The sequence below is a fragment of the Macrobrachium nipponense genome, chromosome 21, assembly GCF_015104395.2.
Source record: "Macrobrachium nipponense isolate FS-2020 chromosome 21, ASM1510439v2, whole genome shotgun sequence".
Taxonomy (NCBI): domain Eukaryota; kingdom Metazoa; phylum Arthropoda; class Malacostraca; order Decapoda; family Palaemonidae; genus Macrobrachium; species Macrobrachium nipponense.
This window is the reverse complement of record NC_087212.1, coordinates 16,807,899-16,827,926: the sequence shown is the minus strand read 5'-3', so window position 1 is coordinate 16,827,926 and position 20,028 is coordinate 16,807,899. Positions and strand designations below refer to the sequence as shown.

Below are 20,028 nucleotides of genomic sequence, written 5' to 3'. Positions count from 1 at the left end.
CATACTTCATACGGAAAGATAGAACCATAACGAAATTCACAGAGGTCGAGGTGAAGGAACAGTCATTTCCCTTCACTATTTCCAGAAACGGCCCCCTCCGATTGAAAACTGAAAATAGGCAGCACTGCTTTGCCTTGGCCACGAGACTGCCATTAATCTTGAAGATCTTATCGCTTCTCGATAGTCTGAACGCCTTCAGACTCAGAGAGGAGAGATATTAGATACTTCACTAAGTGACGATGTAGATTACACCGATTCCTTCTCCGGGAAGGGTCTTTGGACAATTCTCTGAATTACCTGACCTCTGTGAATCCAACCTCTTAGAGGCCAACATGTGGCGACTAAAGCTAATCCTCTAGTATCATGAATTCGAGAAGACCCGCACGGACGTGCACTAGTTTAACGAACCTCTTGAGGATCGTTACGTTCCGTGCCCAAGCCCATAACCAATTCTCTCTTCTCGAGCTATGAGAGAGCTGAGAAATTATCCGAGATGATTTGGGCCACTCGATCCAAACTCACCCTTCGAGGAACTGGAGAGCCGACCAATTTGGCTTCCAATTCTTTCAGACAATGTGCCAGAACATCTGTTCTCTGTTCGGATGTCTGGCACCCTCTCGCTATCACCCGAGGTGATCCTCAAGCCGTTGAGAGAAAATAAGAATTACTAGATCTTTGATGTTATTCCAATTTCTTCGTGAGGAAAATTTGTAGAGGTCTGAATTGCTGTTTATTCAGGGAAAACAAGCTTCTCCAGCGAGGAAATGGTCCCCAGCAAACTCATCCATTCCCTGACTCAGCCTGCTTCCTTCCCTAAATAAGGCTGCGCTTTGCATAAGCAGGAGAGCATTATTATAGTGCTATGCCGCGGTAGATTCGTACAGAATGTTACCGTGCGGTAAACCCGCACCTAACAAGTATAAGAGATATCTTGTTGAAATTTTCTAAGTAAACGGCAGGTATGATCATTCAAGATTACTAGAAATTTCCTCAACCCGAGGCTAAAATCCATGATTGTAGGGCAGAGAGACGGTTTATTCAGCCATTCCCGCAAGGGAGAGAGACGTAACCAACCGCGCATGACACCGAGCTAGCCGGTACTGCGTAGATCACAGTAACAGCAGCCTTGATCATCGTCTCGCACTATGTGCCTGAGTTGCCAGCTACTCCTTTTACGAAGGGATAGGTATGAAATTATCGAGCAAAAGGAAACTCTCAAGCAGGCATATTTAAACGAAACCAAATTCGCTAAATACAGTAGTACCTCGTATTTCGAACTTAATCCGTTCCAGAAGGCTGTTCGAAGTACGATTTGTTCGAAATATGAAACAAATATCCCCATAAGAAATAAAGGGAATCTGGATAATTCGTTCCAGCCATCCCAAAAAGTCCCCCTTTTCACATTTTTTCTATTATTAATGTGTTCAAATCTTAAATCAAGAGTGTAAAGTAATGAAACAGTACGTTATATGAATTAAAATTTTCTAAATTTTATTTTTTCCCTGTAGTACGATTTACGAACTGTTTGGTAAAAATGGTGCCGGCGGGCTGGAGGAGAGACGGGAACCCTCTTGAGCAAACCGAATTGATTGCAGTATGTAAAGGTTGATAACAAAATACAGTTTATTCATATTAGGTACAAAGATAATAATATTAAAGGAATTGATAGTGTGTGTGCCCGATTGTGTCTGAGAGAGAGAGAGAGAGAGAGAGAGAGAGAGAGAGAGAGAGAGAGAGAGAGAGAGAGAGAGAGAGAGAGAGAGAGAGTAATCAACGTGTTTACACTTGATTCTTAAGTGCACGAAATAGATTAATTATGCCACAATACATCAACTTACTGTTGGCAAACGGCAGACTTTTAAAACAAACATGAGGATTTTACAAACAACTAAGTATTAAGTCAAGAATGCAAGAAAAGGAAAGAGAAATAAAATAACTTCACAAGGAAGCCGTTTAAACAAACAATCGAAGGCATGCAGAAGCTGAAAGCGGCGCCAGTTTGTTTATCACAGAGCTGAGCTACTTTTACAGTCGTAAAAAGCAATTATCACTAGATTGGTATTTCACCGTAAAAAAATAAAAGTGATTTGGGCAGATCGAGTGTAAGTGAAAGAAATGAAGGAATAATCATCCCAGATCAGCTAATAATTCTCTCTCTCTCTCTCCTCTCTCTCTCTCTCTCTCTCTCTTCTCTCTCTCTCTTCTCTCTCTCTCTCTCAACGCACCGAACACTGACTAGAGCAAGCTTTTTTTTTTTACCGTGTTGCATTTGTTTTCATGTTTTATCATTGTTAAATTTAATGTGAAATATAATTTTTTATGTAAATTGGTACTGCTTTTACGTACATATTATTGTAAAGATTTTACTGCCTCTTCTTCTCTCCTCAACAATACCACGACGCACGATAACTTAAAATCATTCATTCATTATTCCTAAAAATTATAAACGCTACCTCCCTCTACATTAAGTTAGCTGTGTATCATCGCAATGACGAATGATTTTGTTAATCATTTGTGCTAAATTTTACTGTGAAAAGCTTTGTTCTTTCTTTTACTATTTTGTTAATATTGTTCAACTAGACCGTCTCACTCGGCATTAAATTTATTGAGAAATTTCCTTTTTATTTGAATTGTTATTGCTTTTAATACATACAGTAATATTTTAACACTCTCTCCTCTCCTCAACATATCAACGCTCCCTCGTTCAGTCTCAAGTCAGCTGGGCGTGACGTCACCGCGGTTACGTACGATTTTATACATCTTTTATGCTAAATGTTATATTGAAAGCTAAATTTTATATTAAATGCTTTATACTTTAATGTATTTTGTCGAATATTGTTATCATTAAACTATATATTGTAAATGAAAAAATAAATTAATACAGTTTAACTTGTAAGACCCAGTAGGCCGTCGAATACAAGTATAAACTAGATCATCAATCTGTTCGAAGTACGAGCATTTGTTCGGCAAACGATAAAAAATTTTCTCGAAAATTTTGTTCGATAAACGGAAAGTTCGACATATGAAACGTTCGACAAACGAGGTACCACTGTACAGAAGCTGAGTTGGTGTTGCAGTTCAATTAGAATACTTCTCGTCTAAGTCGCAATCCGTAGAATAACTAGGAAATGCGCCTACCCCTCGGACAATTCAACTGCTTAGTAGAATCATGTCGCGAGGTTAATATACGTAGTATATTTATAGTATTCTGAACAACGATCTCCATCCTAAATTCTTTCCTTCAAGAAAACAAAATAAGGATTGGAGATCGACCACCTTCGATCTCTATCAAAAAGAGTGAAGGAGAAGTCTTCCTCGAAGGAAAGCTTCAATGGTGAACAGAATACTATCTGCCTGAGTTGCCAGCTACTCCCTTTACGAAGGAATAGGTATGATATTATCGAGCAAAAGGAAACTCTCAAGCAGGCCTATTTAAACGAAACAGAATTCGCTAAATACAGAAGCTGAGTTGGTGTTGTCGTAACAATACCTGAAGAGTTGTTCTTACTCCGAAAACTCTTGGAAGGTTGAAGGGAGTGTCAAATAAATACATTAGAACAACAGTTCTTTCGGCTTCTATACGCAGAGGTAAATACGATATGCGTATATGACTTGACCCATGCGTTAGCAAAATGACGCAAAGATAAACTACGTAAGTATTGTAGTAATTTGAACATCGAATTCTCTACTACATCTTTCCTCGACGTTAGGAAGAGAGAAAGAAAGGAAAACGATGTCCCACGTTCTAATAAACGAGATTTTAAAAGAACTCCTTGACTCTTTGCCAAGACTCTTTTCCAAGAAAAGGGAGTAATATTCGAATAGAGATCATCAAGAGAGAACCGAGGATCGAAAAAGACCGTTCAATGTTCTTATGATATTGGACAAAAGACTTCCTGGAAAGTCTACAAGTCTTTCTCTTAACCCCGGATGAGCCTCTGAAAATGAATGAGAGCTCTTCCGAAATTTGTTAATGAGTTTATCCGCTTAAACGATAAAAACGTTAAAATCTATGTCAATGAGAACTACCCCATTTATGAGGGGTCCCCCACTTAAATGACAATGGGGAAAACGTCCTGACTTGACAAAACTATTAGCACTTTGCTAATAGGGGGAGGGGAAAACCCTTTAACATGACCGAAAGTCACCCAGGAATCCGAGTATATAATCTTCCCGATTCTCAAAGAAATCGTGAAGAGGAAAGAGGGATCGAAGAAAAAATTCGGGTATGTCTCTCCGCTAACTCCGAATCCTTTTTAAAAATTTCTGTAAAGAAATGTCCTCAACAGCAAATAAGACGCCTTCAACAAGTCTTTTCTCTCTGCAAAGCGTCCCTGCGAGCTTCCACCGAAGCGTCCTGGCGAATGTCCACAAAAGCGTCCTGCTGAGCGTCCTCAAAAGCGTGCTGGAAAGCGTCCTGCTGAGCGTCCTCAAAAGCGTCCTGCTTAGCGTCCTGGAAAGCGTCCTGCTGAGCGTCCTCAAAACGTAAACTGCTTAGCTACGAGCTTAGTGTCTGAGCAGAGAACACCAAGTCTTCTGAACGACGTTTCAGAGAGGAACTCGTTGAGCGCCTTGGTGCATGCAAGGCCCGCCAAGAGGCGTCCTGGCGAGCGACCTTGCCAACATCTCAATGTTATGACGAACCGCGTTTTGCGTATGACATGAATATTTTTAAGGGACGTCCTCATGCGAGTCTCCATTGGAAGAGCCGCACGATGTCCTGAAGAGTGTGAACACTAAAGGAAGACGTATGGCTTTCGTCTTCCGCAAGGTGCTTGCCGAGCGTCCTGGAGAATGTCTCTACTTATAGGACGTCGAGCACCTCCAAAAGCTTCCTCACGTCTAAATTGCCCTTCTTATGCCGACCAGAGACATAAGTTGTTTGACTGTGCAAAGCAGCTTGCCGGCCGTCAAACTTATCAGCTTGCTTTTTCGAAGTAAAGCGAACGTTACATAACGTATACGGAGCGCCATGAGGAGAGGAGACGAATACTGAGTTGCTCCTCCAAAAGGTGGAATCAAGAATGTCCTTGATTACCAAATTCTTTTGGAATGCTAGCGAGGTTGAAACAGCTCTACTTCATTGAGCGTTCACGGTCGCCAGGAGGCTCAAAAAGAAAATCACTCTTCTGGCAAGATGAATGACCTCCTTAATAATGTATAAGTGATATATACATGAGCGTTCATATACAAATGAGAGTTCAACTCGCAGGAGGCTCAAATCACTCTTCTGGCAAGATGAATGAGCACCTCCTTAATCAATCAGTGATAAATGATTGTCTATTACATGAGCGTTCACTCGCAGGAGGCTCAAATCCACTCTTCTGGCAAGATGGAATGAGCCTCCTTAATAAAATGTATAAACTGGATGTATAACATGAGCGGTCACACGCAGGAGGCTCAAATCACTCTTCTGGCAAGATGAATGAGCCTCCTTAAATGTCCCTTAGGAAAAGAGCCAGTGCATTCTTCTAAAAGGGAAAATGTGGTCTCTTTACTCTTTCGTCCTCTCGTGACGAGAGAGAGGACGTGAAGCGTCCTCTTCTCTAAAGCTTCTTTAGGGGGCGCGAGTCCTTCCGAGAACTCCAACCCCTGTGTGGGGAGGACGCCTCGGAGGACGAGAAGCAATCCTTCAAGATTCGTGCACGTGCACGATCTTTAGCAGCCTGGGAAGCGTCAACAGGTTCTGCCGAAGGGACGCCAGATCGGTGGGGAGCCCCCTGAACCCTCTTGCGGCTTTCGACATGCCCTCTCCCTGAGTCATGGGAGTCCGACAGAGGTCCAGGCCTAGAGGCATTATGGGGCCGATCTGACGCCCCCTCCACAACATAAGGGGCACTACACTTCACAACACTGATTGGAGAGCGAGCACTTTAGTCTAAGATTACTTGATGTAATCCTCTAGCAGACACTTCTTCTAGGCCCGTAAGCCATACCACAGGGTTAGGCAAAATAAAATCTACAGGAGGTTAGAAGGTTCATTATTTCTAACTTCTGTTTACTGTGGAGGAAAACTCCTGATTCTAACACGCTCTAAAATGCGTAAATGAATCCTCCTTCTTCCGTAATCAGTCATACATTACACTAATTACCTTATGCAAAGAAAACATGTAAACGTCATATATACTAAGCGAGTGTCTACCGAAAGTTCCGGTAGCCTCACCTTACCGTGCAGACAACAAAGTCTGAAACTAGGCTAACTAGCTTCAGACATCAAATGCAATGAAAAAAAAAAAAAAAAATTTTACGATAGCGTATGCCTAGCCACAAATCCAAGTTAATAATCGAAAGAATAATTAGGATACTTAAGTGGCTAATGAAGTTTTTCAAAATCCTAGGCGGAGGTCTGTAAACAGTTGTTTACCGACCGGCGACAGAAAAAAATATGAATAGAAATGGGAATAGTTTCCTGATATCCCGCCTCCCAGCAGCGGCGGGAATGGGTACTACCACCTGGCCGCCCACTGCGTGTGCCGCGAATTTTTAAATTCTGTCGGACTTCAGAAAATACAGCTATATATATATCTGTCAGGTAAGTTTCATGAACAAATTAATGAAGCAGGCAGCTCATGAGTTAGTTGTGATCTTGACTTCAAGGAAGCATATACTGCCCCTCTCTGTCTCTGTCTCTCTGTCTCACATGATGCCTTTTTATATATTTGCACATAAATATACCCAGGGGTTGCTATTGGTTATAGTTCTTGTCTTTTATGATAGTATGTCAGTTAGCCCGTACAAATTGTAATTTTGCAAAGAAATATTAGATATAAGTTATAATCCAAAAAATTTACTGCATTTTCAATCTCGGTAAATTTATGTAAATATTTTACAATAAATATACATACTCAGAATTTGTTACTAATTCTAGTTCTTATCTGTCTTGATATTGTGTGAACTGTAATTATATGACAAAATAAAATAAAATTTATTAAAAGAAACATGTATAACTTGGTAAAATTTACGATTATCTTGTAAAAGAGGCTCCACACAGGGTTGTAAATAGTCTTTTTCAACTTCTCGTGGAAGATAAGGAAAATTTGTTCAGAATTTATTTTCTTACACCATGTGCATTTCATGTCTTCCTCTTTCCACTGGTTTTCCTCAGCCTGGGGTGCTGCATAATGAATTTTCAGCCTGGCCCTTAAGGGTTAATGGACCGGTATGCTCATATGATGACCTATAGTAATAGGTTTTGAGCGATGGACGATTTGGATTAATTTAGTGGGAAAGATGTTCACTTCAATGATTCATAAATGACCTATGTCACCTGTAGTAGCTCAGCACAAGACAGAAGGGGATCAGTGTGCCTTGAGACTTGATGGGGGGAATGTACTGCTCCTCTCTATCCCATGAGATCTTTTTACCTATTAGCTCATAAATATACCCAGGGATTGCTGTTGGTTTAAGTTATAAGCAGTCCCCAGTTATCGGTGTTATGGCGCTTGTCTAGCACCATAAAATCAGCACCATAAATCACTGAGTTTCACCACACCCCCGGGAATGGAACCCCCCCTGATAACCGGGGACTGCCTGTATCTATTATGATAGTATGTCAGCTATAATTGCAATTTTGCAAAAAGAAGTGCAACAGTAGTAGAAAAAATATGTATATCTCACAAAAAGTTACTGAATCTCTTCATCTCAGTAAATCTTTTAAATGTTTTACAATAAATTTATATACATATGTACTCATAATTTGTTACTGATTTTAGTTCTTATCTGTTATGATATTGTGTGAGCTGTAATTATAATTTTACGTAATAAAATAACTAGAAAAGAACACATGTAACTTTGTAAAATTAGCATATTTTACAAGTATGTATATTCCAAATGAAGCCCCCACTCACTTTCAACTTCCCGTGCACGGTACAGATAAATTTGGGATTTTTTTTTTCTTATGCTTTCTATTGATGTGCATTTTTCTTAAATTGGCTAAACCTAAAGTTTGCCCAGCTAGGGGGTGTGCTTAATATAAATTTAGCCAATCCCTTAAGGCTTAAGTACGTACAGTCTTACATACAAGAAGAATTTTCTAAGGCTGACAAATTTACATGTAAAGCCCTGCAACCTGTAACGCCTTTGACAAAAAAAAAAAAAAAAAAAAAAAAAAAAAAAATTCTATTGCTGCCTGAATGGTGTACTACTATTCTATAACATGACATTTTTATGATAAAATAAGATTTTAATTATAATTACCCAGTAATTATATATATAACTAAGAGTTTCATTCACCGGCAGTTAAAATCACGAAATTCGCGGGTCATGCTAATTTTCTATTTGTTTTGGTTAGCTGACAGTGCCCCACCCATTTTTGAAGCAAAGAGCTCACTTTGTATATGCTCATCAACAGAAATCCATGCTAGGGGATGGAGGGTGGGCTCTAATTATATAATTACTGGGTAAGTATAATTAAAAGTTTATCTTATCATAAAAATGGCATTTTTAATTAAAAAACTTCCCCAGTAATTATATAGCTGATTCCCACATTGTGGGAAGGTGGGAAGCATGGATAATTCTACCTCAGATTCATAAAAATACATAGACCAAGAATAGAAAAAACTTTGCCAACATTAATAAAAATGTTTGTTGATTCCTTACTTGATAAGAGAGTTGTAGCAGGAAAATACTGGCTCTGGTTGCCACTCATCTTACCCTGTAACGGCATGGTGGTAAAGCCATGAAGCGCCTATTACATAGCGGGATCTTTGTAGCGAAGAACAATTCTGATGGCTAACAAACGATCAAAATTAATTGCCCCTGCCCAGGGCTCAGTACCAACATAGTATTACCCAAAAAGATTGTTATCTACAACCAAAATTATAAAATATCCACCACACCCTACCAAAGGACTTAAGGGTACTCCAAGTGCTTCATACCTTCAAGCTTCCCATAAAACCTCACACCTTGTGTCAAGGAGAAAAATATTTTAGGAAGGGTTGCTTCCTACACTTCCCCAACACCACACCAGCCACAAGAAACGGCCCCAGGTCTGCAGTCTTCATACACCGTTTCAATGTTACAGAGATAATGCGATGCAAAAACAGATTTGCATTTCCAACAGGTAGAATTAATAATAGAACCAAGAGATAAATTTCTCTTAAAAGCCAGAGAAGTGACTACTGCCCTATTTTCATGAGCTTTAGCCTTGCAAACTGGGAGAACGTCCTCCTTAATGGAAGAATGTGCTTCTCGGATGATGTCTCTTAAGAAGAATGCTAGAGCATTATTAGATAAGGGTCTGGAGAGGTTTTTGACAGAACACCAAAGACTGCCAAAATCTCCACAGATGTCTTTAGTTCTGTGAAGATAGTACTTCAACTACCTCACTGGGCACAAAGTTCTTTCCTCATCGTCATTACCCAGGACCTCTGTCAAACTAAGGATCGAAAAAGAGCAAGGCCAGGGGTTAGAGGGCGAATCGTTCTTGGCTAGAAACCCCAGGGAATATGAACAAATAGCATTCCCTTTTGAAAAGCCTGTTTTCTCGTCAAGTGTATGAATCTCGCTAATCCTTTTAGCAGTCGCTAAGGACACAAGGAAGAGCTTTTCTAGTCAAGTCCCTCAGACTAAGTTCATGCATAGGTTCAAAACAAGGCCGACACAACCACTTTACACAATATCCAGATTCCAAGGCACAATAAGACACTTTACGATAAGAAGTATCAAATGATCTAATGTGATCAGAGATGTCTCAGTTTGAGGACAAGTCAAAGCCTCTGTGACGGAACACTGATGCTAACATGGCCCTGTAGTCCTTGATGGTAGAGGAAGACAGGTTTCTTACTGACCTCAAATGAAGCAAGAAATTGGCTATTTGCATCACAGTGTTCTTACAAGAAGGGGATGTTGGAATTCTTACACCACTCTCTGAAGATTCTCCAATTATTCTAATACACGTTGCTAGATCTTCTCCTACAAATGGAGATAGCCTCTGAAGCTCCCTTAGAAAACCCTTTCTTTCTAAGGAGTTTCTGGGCAGTTTGAATCCTGTCAGGGCGGGCCAGAGAAGATAGGTTTTTGTGGAATCTGTGGAAGTGTGGTTGTCTGAGTAGCTGCTTCTTTTGAGGAAGCAGCTTCGGGAAGTCCATCAATAGATCTACGAGGTCGGGGAACCATTCCATCGATGGCCAGAAGGTGGCCACCAAGATCAGACAGAAGTTGCTGTGTACAAGGAACTTGTTCAGCACTTGCCTTATCAGGCTGAACAGAGGGAAACCATACAGTTCCTTGTCCGACCAGTCCAGAAGTAAAGCATCCACTAACCACGCCTGTGGGTATGGCACTGGCGAACAAAATAGAGGGAGACAATAGTTCTGAGATGTGGCGAATAAGTCTATCGTCAGTTTTCCCCACAGCGCTAAAGCCACGATCTCTACTAGTAGATAGAGCCGAAAATGGAACAGCTTGAGGCGACGAACGAGCCACTAACGGCCGCAGAGCAACACTACTCTCAGGCTCCTTATACCGCTTGACTGGAGGAGGCGAAGAATCAGCGCCTGAATGCCTCTTTAAGGGAGGCAAAACGGACGAATCTCGCCAAGAGCGCCGCGCGACCGGAGACGAATCGCTTAAATCAGTCGAAAGGCGTCTAACCGCAACGCCTTTCCAACGCTTACCCGAGTCCTGTTGAGGCGCAACAGGTTCAACAAGAGAGGCGCCTGTCTGTGGGCAACTCCCGATCGCCTCCCTTGGACTTCCGGTATGTCTTCTCCCCGGTGCGGGGGAGCTGGACAGTGACCTTTGTCTAGGAGACGTGTCAGGACAGACAGACGCACCCTCAACTACACTCTTACCTGAAACCGCTTTCTCCAAAAAAGTCTTAACCGAATTACCCAGTTGCATAACCGTATTCGCTAGTACTGAAAATTTCTGATCGAACCTCGATTCCAGACTGGCAATGGTGTCGGAAGTAACTACACAGGAAGCCGGAGAAGTGGGGTTAGTAGGAGGAATAGGAGGTGTAGTTAAAGGAGACATAACAATTTGAGGAGAAACAGAAGGAACAGATGCATCGCAAGAAGAGGCAGTGCTAAGCTTTCTTTCCCTAAGCGCTGCTTTCCTAATTCTGTCTTTCGCTAATTTCTCCGAGTATGAAATAAAAAACTTCCATTGAGATTCAGTCCAATCACTACACTCATTACATGTTCGATCTGCTGAACAAACCTGCCCCCTACACTAAACACATTTAGTGTGAGAATCATACTCTAATTTGGATAATCTAGTTTTACATCCTGAGATGCAAAACCTAACTCCCGACGGACTAGAATCCAACATGGCAATGCCTAAATATTCAAATTAACGACAACGCCAAAAAAGAGTACTTCACCAATTCTGAAGATCAAATCCACTAAAAAAAAGTGAAGCAAAGTCATCCAACCGCACCGACCACCGATGTTCACCGGACACTGGCAGGAAAAGAATTGAATTCACCTGGGCAGTTGTACCTGGTTCTCCCGCGAGTGGAGGGAGATGACATCATCACCACCAGTGTTGGCGACGCCTACGCGCCAAATTTGAATTTAGTCTCCTGCCGCTCGTGGAAATCACGGCTGTATAGGGTAAAAAACCACATGGTGCAGGGGTGGACCATGTACGATCAATGTGTACAACCCCAAGAAAAGTACATTATAACGCGTCCTGACACCGGAGTAGAGGTCTTTGGCTCCGTTTCTCACCAACAACAAGTCGCGACTGATGCCCATCTCCGATGTCAGGACGCGTTATAATGTACTTTTTTGGGGGTTGTTCACGTTGATTGTACATGGTCCACCCCTGTACCATGCGGTTTTTACCCTAATTGTTCGGTAAGACACTACAATAAAAATAATTACTTATATTTGAGTCTTGAATTGAGTTATACTTTTTCAATAACGAATATTTTCAAATTAATCATCATAAATATGTAAATTATTCATGTTTTACTATATATTTAAATAATTTAGTGCACGCTTCGTCGTCTTCTACCAAAACCACAGTTTCCTTAAAAACGCTGTGGCAAGGGACCGTTTTATGATTGTTGTGATGAAAGTGCCCCAGTGTCTATGGGTACAAGTGGTGTGCAGATTTAGCAAAGGAAATGCAAAGTTTGTTGACACAAGCGACTCCGCAAACATCGAGATGGTGTCAATCTTCTAAAGTTTTTTAATCGTAAGTAAAAATTTCAAAAGCGTTTTAGTGTTGTGGGCCTGCGTTGGCCACCCTTTTCATTACCCTCTGTTTTAATCTTAAAATATGGCCTTAATTTCTAACTTTGGAGAAAATATTTAGTAGGTAGGGTAAAACACCACGGAAGGCCAACCCTCACCACGGTGGACGGGTCTTATTCACTCGATATTTAATTGGTGAAACAAGAATACAATTGCAACTCTAAGCATACCATTTAAAAGATTGAAGTTTCGTCAACATAATGTGATATATGAAAGCCCCATACGAACTAAAATAAGCATGTGAGCTCTTCGTAAAATATGTTTTCAAGGCAGTTTTGAAATCCAATATGGCGGCTACGTTTTTCATGGACGGTTCTCATCAGTGACGGCCACCATCTTTCCCCAGCCTTCCCAGCACTCATTTGAACAATGTTAGCGTATGTATGTAACGTTTATTGATCTTACTCAAGATTGCAGTTGTAATCAGCACAATAAAACAACATTTTGTTGCCTATATTAGTGAAAGTATGAAACTTGTTATTCCCGGGGTTATGGTTGGAACTGAATTCATTCTTACCTTGTAATCGGCGGTTTTTATCCTTACTGCCATCACAACTGAAACTCCACAGTGCTTATTTGATTGTTATTATACACATTTTGGTCTCAGTTCACTCCACATTGCACTTTAAACCCGTTGCTGTTCCTGGTTTCTAAGCGCGCGCGCCATAAACACAATTACAAACAGCAGACGACGACAGACGACGAAACTGCAAAGTTTTATTCCCTAAACTGTTTACTTTACTCGTTATTTAGTTTAAATTTACATTGTTATTTAAAAATTTTGATTTAATTCATGTATATTATCCCTTTTTTGCAACCAAATTACCCCGAAAAATTACAGATATTTCTAACGTAGATAAAATCAAATGTTTCTAACGTTTTCGTACATCTGGCTGCCGAAAACCATAGAGGAACGAATACGGAAAAGTGCATAGAGGAACGACTACGTTTTTTTTTTTTTTGCTTTTTTGTTTTTGCTAGCACTTTTCATTGATTTCAGTCTTTATTAGTATTTTGAATTTCTTAAATAATCGTATGCCAGAAATAAATGTAACCTTTAATGTTTGCATGCTTTAATGTTTGCATGCTAAGAATGGCAAAATCATCGTTGCCACATTAGTGGAGGCTTCACACACGCCGTTCCATTATTATAAACTGTTTCCTTGAATTCTAGTTGTCATAGTAATGCAATAATGAATAAAATTGCTTTAATATTTATGTATATATACTTCCAATACATAGCCTAATTTCACCAATTTCAACGTTTTGTTTATAGTCTTATACCCAGTTTGGAGGGTCAATGTTCGTTACTAAAGAATCTGTAACCTCCTTAAGTCGTTCAGTTGACATAGTAAACCTGAGCCATATTTTCACTCGCTGAAATGACCATATCCGGGTGAGGGGCAAGTGGGCCCATCCCTTTGCCCTACGTGATGTACCCATGTTCGTTATTACTAACTAATATAATATTTATTACCTGCAATATAAACTGTTGTGCATGAAAATTTTTTTAATATTTTTAAACTAAAATTAGAGCATACATAAACCACACAAATTGTCATAAAAATGAAACATAAATCAAGTGGCTATTATTGTTTAAACATGTCTTCGTGATGAAAATTAAAGCACGCACGGATTCCTTCCCAACCTCTCTCCAAAATATTTACCCAACACAAAACCAGCATTCACAAAGGGTCCCCCAACATGTAGGGTATATAGGAGGTTAATAATTAACAATAAACAACACAACCTCATTCATCAGCAACACTATACGCTATGAGGAGACATGTCTGCCAAATTTTCAAAACAACAACTTTACACTTGTGTGACAGACCTTTGAATGGTTTTCGAGACAAACCCTGAGGCTATAATTATTGGATTATAGGGATTTTCATTTCCAGGTATTTTAATGTCCCTTCCTATTCCGTCCTCTCTCTCTCTCCTCTCTCTCTCTCTCTCGTCCTCTCATCTCTCTCTCTCTCTCTCTCTAAATTTTCCTCCTCTCTCATCCTCTCCTCTCTCCTCTCTCTCATTTTTTAAATTTTACATACCTATGTCCTGCTTAACTATTTTGCGAGCACTAGTAGATGCACCTACATTCATCATTACGACTGAATTAAAAACTTGAAAGTATTTAATTAATGCTATACAAGTATGAAATATATTTTCTTGTTCATTTTTCGAATTACGATAAAAGAAACAGAGAGAGAGAGAGAGAGAGAGAGAGAGAGAGAGAGAGAGAGAGAGAGAGAGAGAGAGAGAGAGAGAGTTGAGTGGATCAGTGTATAAATATATCGGTCAATGGGCAGGTAACAACCGAGTGAATCGTTATACCAATGTACTGACTATTATTAGATAGATAGATGGAAAAATCATAGAAAATAAGTTTAAACTGCAACAACTTTCAGAGAGAGAGAAGGGAAGGTGAAGGAAGGAGAAGGACAGGGGTGGCGGTGGAGGTGGGGGGAGAGGGTAGGTGGAGCTGTTTACTGGTGTGTTCCTATCCATTTCTGGATAATGGAGTTTTGGTCTATTAGTACAAGGACAAGTGTAGTTATTCTTTACGATTAGTGATTCACGATACCCTTATAAATTACGGCACTGGGGGTAATGCACTAAAGAAAAATCTCGTTCTGTTACGAGTGTTCGTTACAGAAATAGGTATTGCCCAAAAACGTGCTTGCACTGTCTCTGAAACCCATAGTAGACATGCTGCTTAGTTGTCAATCAAGTTTTTATAACCAAGTATTTTTTACAAGCTAGCTATTGAATAAATTTTTTCTCAGTCAAAACATATGCCCCTCAATGCTAACTTTCCTCTTTTAACGACTTTCTGGTCATTGCAAATTCGGCCCCATAATTTCTTATGGTGCGAAAACAGACAGAGGCCCATGGACCGAAAACGATTGCGTCACACTACGGCGATAATCCAGCAGTAAAACATCTTCATATATCCAAAAAGTAAATAATAAAGATATATAAGCGCATTACGATTATAACAATTACATGTATAGCTGATAACAATCTGCATGAATAACTGGTAAACTGTTCTGCAATGACAGTTGAGTATAGCAATTATTTACAATAGGTACGAAAGTCAAGATGTCGTGACGTCATAATACAGAACTTGAAAGAACGTTCTAATTCATAAAAATAATTACTTAAATTTGAGTCAGAGTCGAGTTACTTTTTCAATAACGAATATTTTCAAATTAATCATCATAAATATGTAAAATATTGATGTTTTACTACTTATTTAAAAATTAGCCAAGAGCACGCTTCTCGTCATCTTCTACCCAAACAGCTGTTTACGCCTGGCTTGTTGTTGATGAGAAATCGTGTTTCGATTGTTGTGATAAAAGTGCTCCAGCGTCTGTGGGTACAAGTGGTGTGCGGATTTATCACAGGAAATGGTTAGTTTATTGACACAAGCTACTCCGTAAACATCGAGATGGCGTCAATCTTCTAAATACCTCGAGTTGTAAGTAAAAATGTTGAACGCGTTTTGGTGAGATTTGCACTACGTTTGAGACCGTTTTCAGTACCCTCTGTTTAAATCTTAAAATTTGGCCTTAATTTCTAACTTTGGAGAAAATACTTACTTCGAAAGGAGAGTAGAGGTCTTTAGCTCCGTTTCTCACCAACAACAAGTCGCGACTGATGCCCATCTCGGGTGTCAGGACGCGTTATAATGTACTTTTTCGGAGGGTGGCTTGCATTGATGGTAGGTGGCCTGCTTGGCCTGCTGTGATGTTCTACCCTATACCAATTACATGAAGAGCTGATAATCTGCATGAATAACTGGTAAACTGTTCTGCAAGAAAGTTGAGTAAAGCAATTATTTACAATAGGTACGAAAGTCAAGATGTCGTGACGTCATAATACAGGACTTGAAAGAACGTTCGAATTCCAAAAAATAATTACTTAAATTTGAGTCAGAATCGAGTTACTTTTTCAATAACTAATATTTTCAAATTAATCATCATAAATATGTAAAATATTGATGTTTTACTATTTATTTAGAAATTATCGAAGTGCACGCTTCGTCGTCGTCTTCTACAAAACAGTTGTTTACTCGGTGAGGAAAAGTTTTCCATTTGTTGTGATAAAAGTGCCCCAGCGTCTGTGGGCACAAGTGGTGTGCGGATTTATCACAGGAAATGGTTAGTTTATTGACACAAGCGACTCCGTAAACATCAAGATGGCGTCAATCTTCTAAATACCTCGAGTTGTAAGTAAAAATGTTGAACGCGTTTTGGTGAGATTTGCACTACATTTGAGACCGTTTTCAGTACCCTCTGTTTAAATCTTAAAATTTGGCCTTAATTTCTAACTTTGGAGAAAATACTTACTTCAAAATGAGAGTAGAGGTCTTTAGCTCCGTTTCTCACCAACAACAAGTCGCGACTGATGCCCATCTCCGGTGTCAGGACGCGTTATAATGTACTTTTTCAGAGGGTGGCAAGCGTTGATTGTAGGTGGCCTGTTTGGCCTGCCGTGGTGTTTTACCCTATGTACTTCGAAAGGAGAGTAGAGGTCTTCAGCTCCTTCTCTCACCAACAACAATTCGTGACTGATGACCATCTCCGGTGCCAGAACGCATTAAAAGTACTTTTGCAGAGGGTGGCTAGCCGTGATAGTCGGTGAGTTGGCCAGTCCACGTGGTGTTTTACCCTACTTTGAGAGGAAAGTAGAGGTCTCGAGGTGTTGCTTCCACGACCAATGACTCGTGACTGGTGTCCATCTCCGGTCTCAGGACATGTTAAAGTATTTTTCCTGGAAGGTGGGTAAACGAGCGGGCAAGATGGCCGCAGCTACTAGTAGTCCACTCGGTTGTTTACCCTAGATCAAGTAGGCTAAACGCCCACAAATCTGGCAGTCATGTGAAAATTAGAATACAGCCATGTAACACTTTTGGGGTTTTTCCCCAACCAAAATCCCCACTTCCCAACGTGGTTCAACAAATTGTAGGATACCTAGGTGTAGGATACCTAAGGGGGTTCAGGATAAGATAAGGATGCTGCCTTGGTTACTCACAGGCCATGCTAACGCGTTTCACGTGCAAATCACCGCTTGACTTAACTAATTAATGAAGCAAATGTCAATTACTTAGCGAAAATTTGCTCAAAACTAAAGCTACAAAACCTCTTAGATAATATAATTAAAACTTACAGAAATATAAACAAATGTATTTTAAATGTATACGTTAACTTCTTTCTCACGGCTAACAACAAACACTACTGCATCATTACCAATCCCTGAGAACTAGAGTAATGCTTGCAGTGGACTACCTGGAGGATTAAACTTCAAAGCAAATTGAATATGTCTTAATATTTATAACTCTTTATTATCATGATTATTATTACTCTAATAAGTCTTTTAAAATAAGTAAATTAATCGTTCGCCAAAGTATTATCATTTGATAAATCTGGCAATATTGAAAATCCTCACGTTATTCTTCATTTTTATTCATGTGAGATTCATAGTCTTCGTACACTGCTCTGATAGTAATCGTAAGAAGTATTAGATAAAGTATCCGTGATAGAATGGAAATATAAGTAAAAATGCGACATGCTTGGACTCGAAAATTAACTTACATTAAGATTATATTAACAGGATGCAAGAAAGAAATGTCTATGTGGCATTCAAGAGAAATGTTGCTCACCGAAAAATTTAAAATAGTGAAGGGACCCTGCAACGCAACCATTAACAATTTATAAAACATACACCATTGTAAATATTGATGAGAAATCATCATCATCATCATCATCACTGAATATTTTCGGTGTTACTTTTCTCCCTATTTGATCCATCTGGTGTGCTATATTAATTTGTAAGCTAGGCGGGCCCTTGTACGTTTTTTAATTAAGTTGCTTCTTATATTTTATGATTGTCTTTTAGTGTTTTCTCATCCGTATCGTAGCTCTTGCAGATTATGGGAGTCTAGTTTTTTTTTTTAATTTGCTTCCTCTTGTATGATCTTCACTTCAGGCGCTATTTTATTGTATAGTCTTGGTGCGCAACGTTCAAATGCTCTCTCACCTGACTTACAATTTGTTCTAGATTCAAATGGCCTTTGTGTTTCACTTGCATGTCTGATCACAATATTCATTTCAGGTCTAAAGAAACTTATGCAGTTTCTTAGACATGTTGGTTCACCACATTTTAATACTTTGAAGACCGTAAGATGTATTTTCCATTCTATTCTTGCTTTTACAGGGATCCCATGTACCTCATTTAGTGCTGGGGTTATTCTGTCACGGTAACGTAAGCCTTTTATTAATCTGGTGGCACTATTTTGTACTCCTTGCTATTTTCTTAGCAGGTAGTTAGGAAGACCGTAGTATATAACGTTGCAGCAGTCAAACCTCGAAAGTATTCGGCTACAAATTGCTGTTTTCAGTGTCTTCGTTTATTGTTGCTAAACAACAATAAAACTTGAAAAGAATTCTAAGTGCAATTAATTCACAAGTGTTAAATTCAATTAAATGTGCAACGATTAAGTAATGAAAATAACTAAGTTAATTAAATTGTGAATGCAAATGAAAACACAGAAAAATATGGAAAATACCAAAATTGCTAAAAGTATTAATCACACAGAATATAAAATAAAAAGACACACTTCAATAAGAAAATGGATAAATGAACTTCAGATGAAACAAACACAAAACACAAAAATTTGTAATGTGTAAAAATGTAAATAGTTTCACTCAAACCACTGTAACTATTAGTTATTAGTTCTCTAAACCATCGTAACCAATAGTTATTAGTTTTTACCAAACAATCATAACCATTAGATATTAGTTATTAGTTGCAACTAATAAAAATATAACACACTTTACCTTCTTGGTATACCATTTTTCTTTCTTTGCTGCAGCTTGTTTCACACTCACAAAAACAGGCGCCGTTACATACAATGTTTGTTCAGATTCCACAAAAACACTAAATAATACTAAATAAACTCTAAGAAATATCAAATCTGAAATCTACAAGTTACGAGTGACCATTTTACGTTACGTTAATATCAATTATGGTGAGGCAGAGAGAGAGAGAGAGAGAGAGAGAGAGAGAGAGAGAGAGAGAGAGAGAGAGAGAGAGAGAGAGAGAGAGAGAGAGAGAGAGATGTCTGAACGGAACTGCAGAATGAAAGGAAGAGATCAGGTGGAGATGAATTCAGAGCGCAGATTTTCCGGTGTCGTGGTATCAACAAGAGGATCACTCTTTACATCATTTAATTGTTTTTGCAATTCCAAAGCTGCCTTCCGAATAAGTGCCTCTGGTGAAGAAACTTAATCATATGCAGCTTGAAGTGCCTCATCGCCATCCCTTCTGCATACAAAATGTTCCCCATTTTCTCAACTGACTGACTAGCGGACGCTCCCCAAACTTGTTCAATATTTTTTAAAAATTTTGGGTCCATGGATCAATTTCCTTAAGTTGGTGAGTTATATTCAGGTGACCACCATCTACATATCCTCAGTGATTTCGTACTTGTACCATTTATGTTAATTAAAACCTTAGTGTAACTTAACGTCATTGAAATGAAAGTTGTACCTTTCATGTTAATTAAATCCAATTTTTGGGAGGTTTCGGGTGGTGCCCCCGTCACACCCAACACCTCCGAAATATGGGAATGGCTGTTCTGTTTTGAGGCTGGCTACTACTAACACCCCAAGCACCTCAGACCTTCCATGTTGATTAAACTTCTCCCAGCTCACAGACCATCTAGGAACTTGTCACTGAAACATTAGGTAACTACCTAATCAGGATTATTTAAATCTTTCAAGATATATAATCTTAGGTTACAGGCTACAAACAATAG

The 20,028-nt window shown here is 39.3% G+C and overlaps 1 protein-coding gene across 5 annotated transcripts in view; it reads right to left on the bottom strand.

Moving 5' to 3' along the window:
• The window catches only part of LOC135197812 (uncharacterized), a 201,516-nt gene extending 184,034 nt beyond the window's left edge, over window positions 1-17,482 (bottom strand). For 4 of the 5 annotated variants that reach the window (XM_064224942.1, XM_064224944.1, XM_064224945.1 and 1 more), the window contains exon 1: window positions 17,379-17,482. The gene's annotated coding sequence lies outside the window, so the exon portion shown is untranslated. The remainder of the gene's footprint in view (window positions 1-17,378) is intronic. The other variant, XM_064224946.1, reaches the window with a different exon arrangement.
• Between the last annotated feature and the right edge of the window lie 2,546 nt (window positions 17,483-20,028).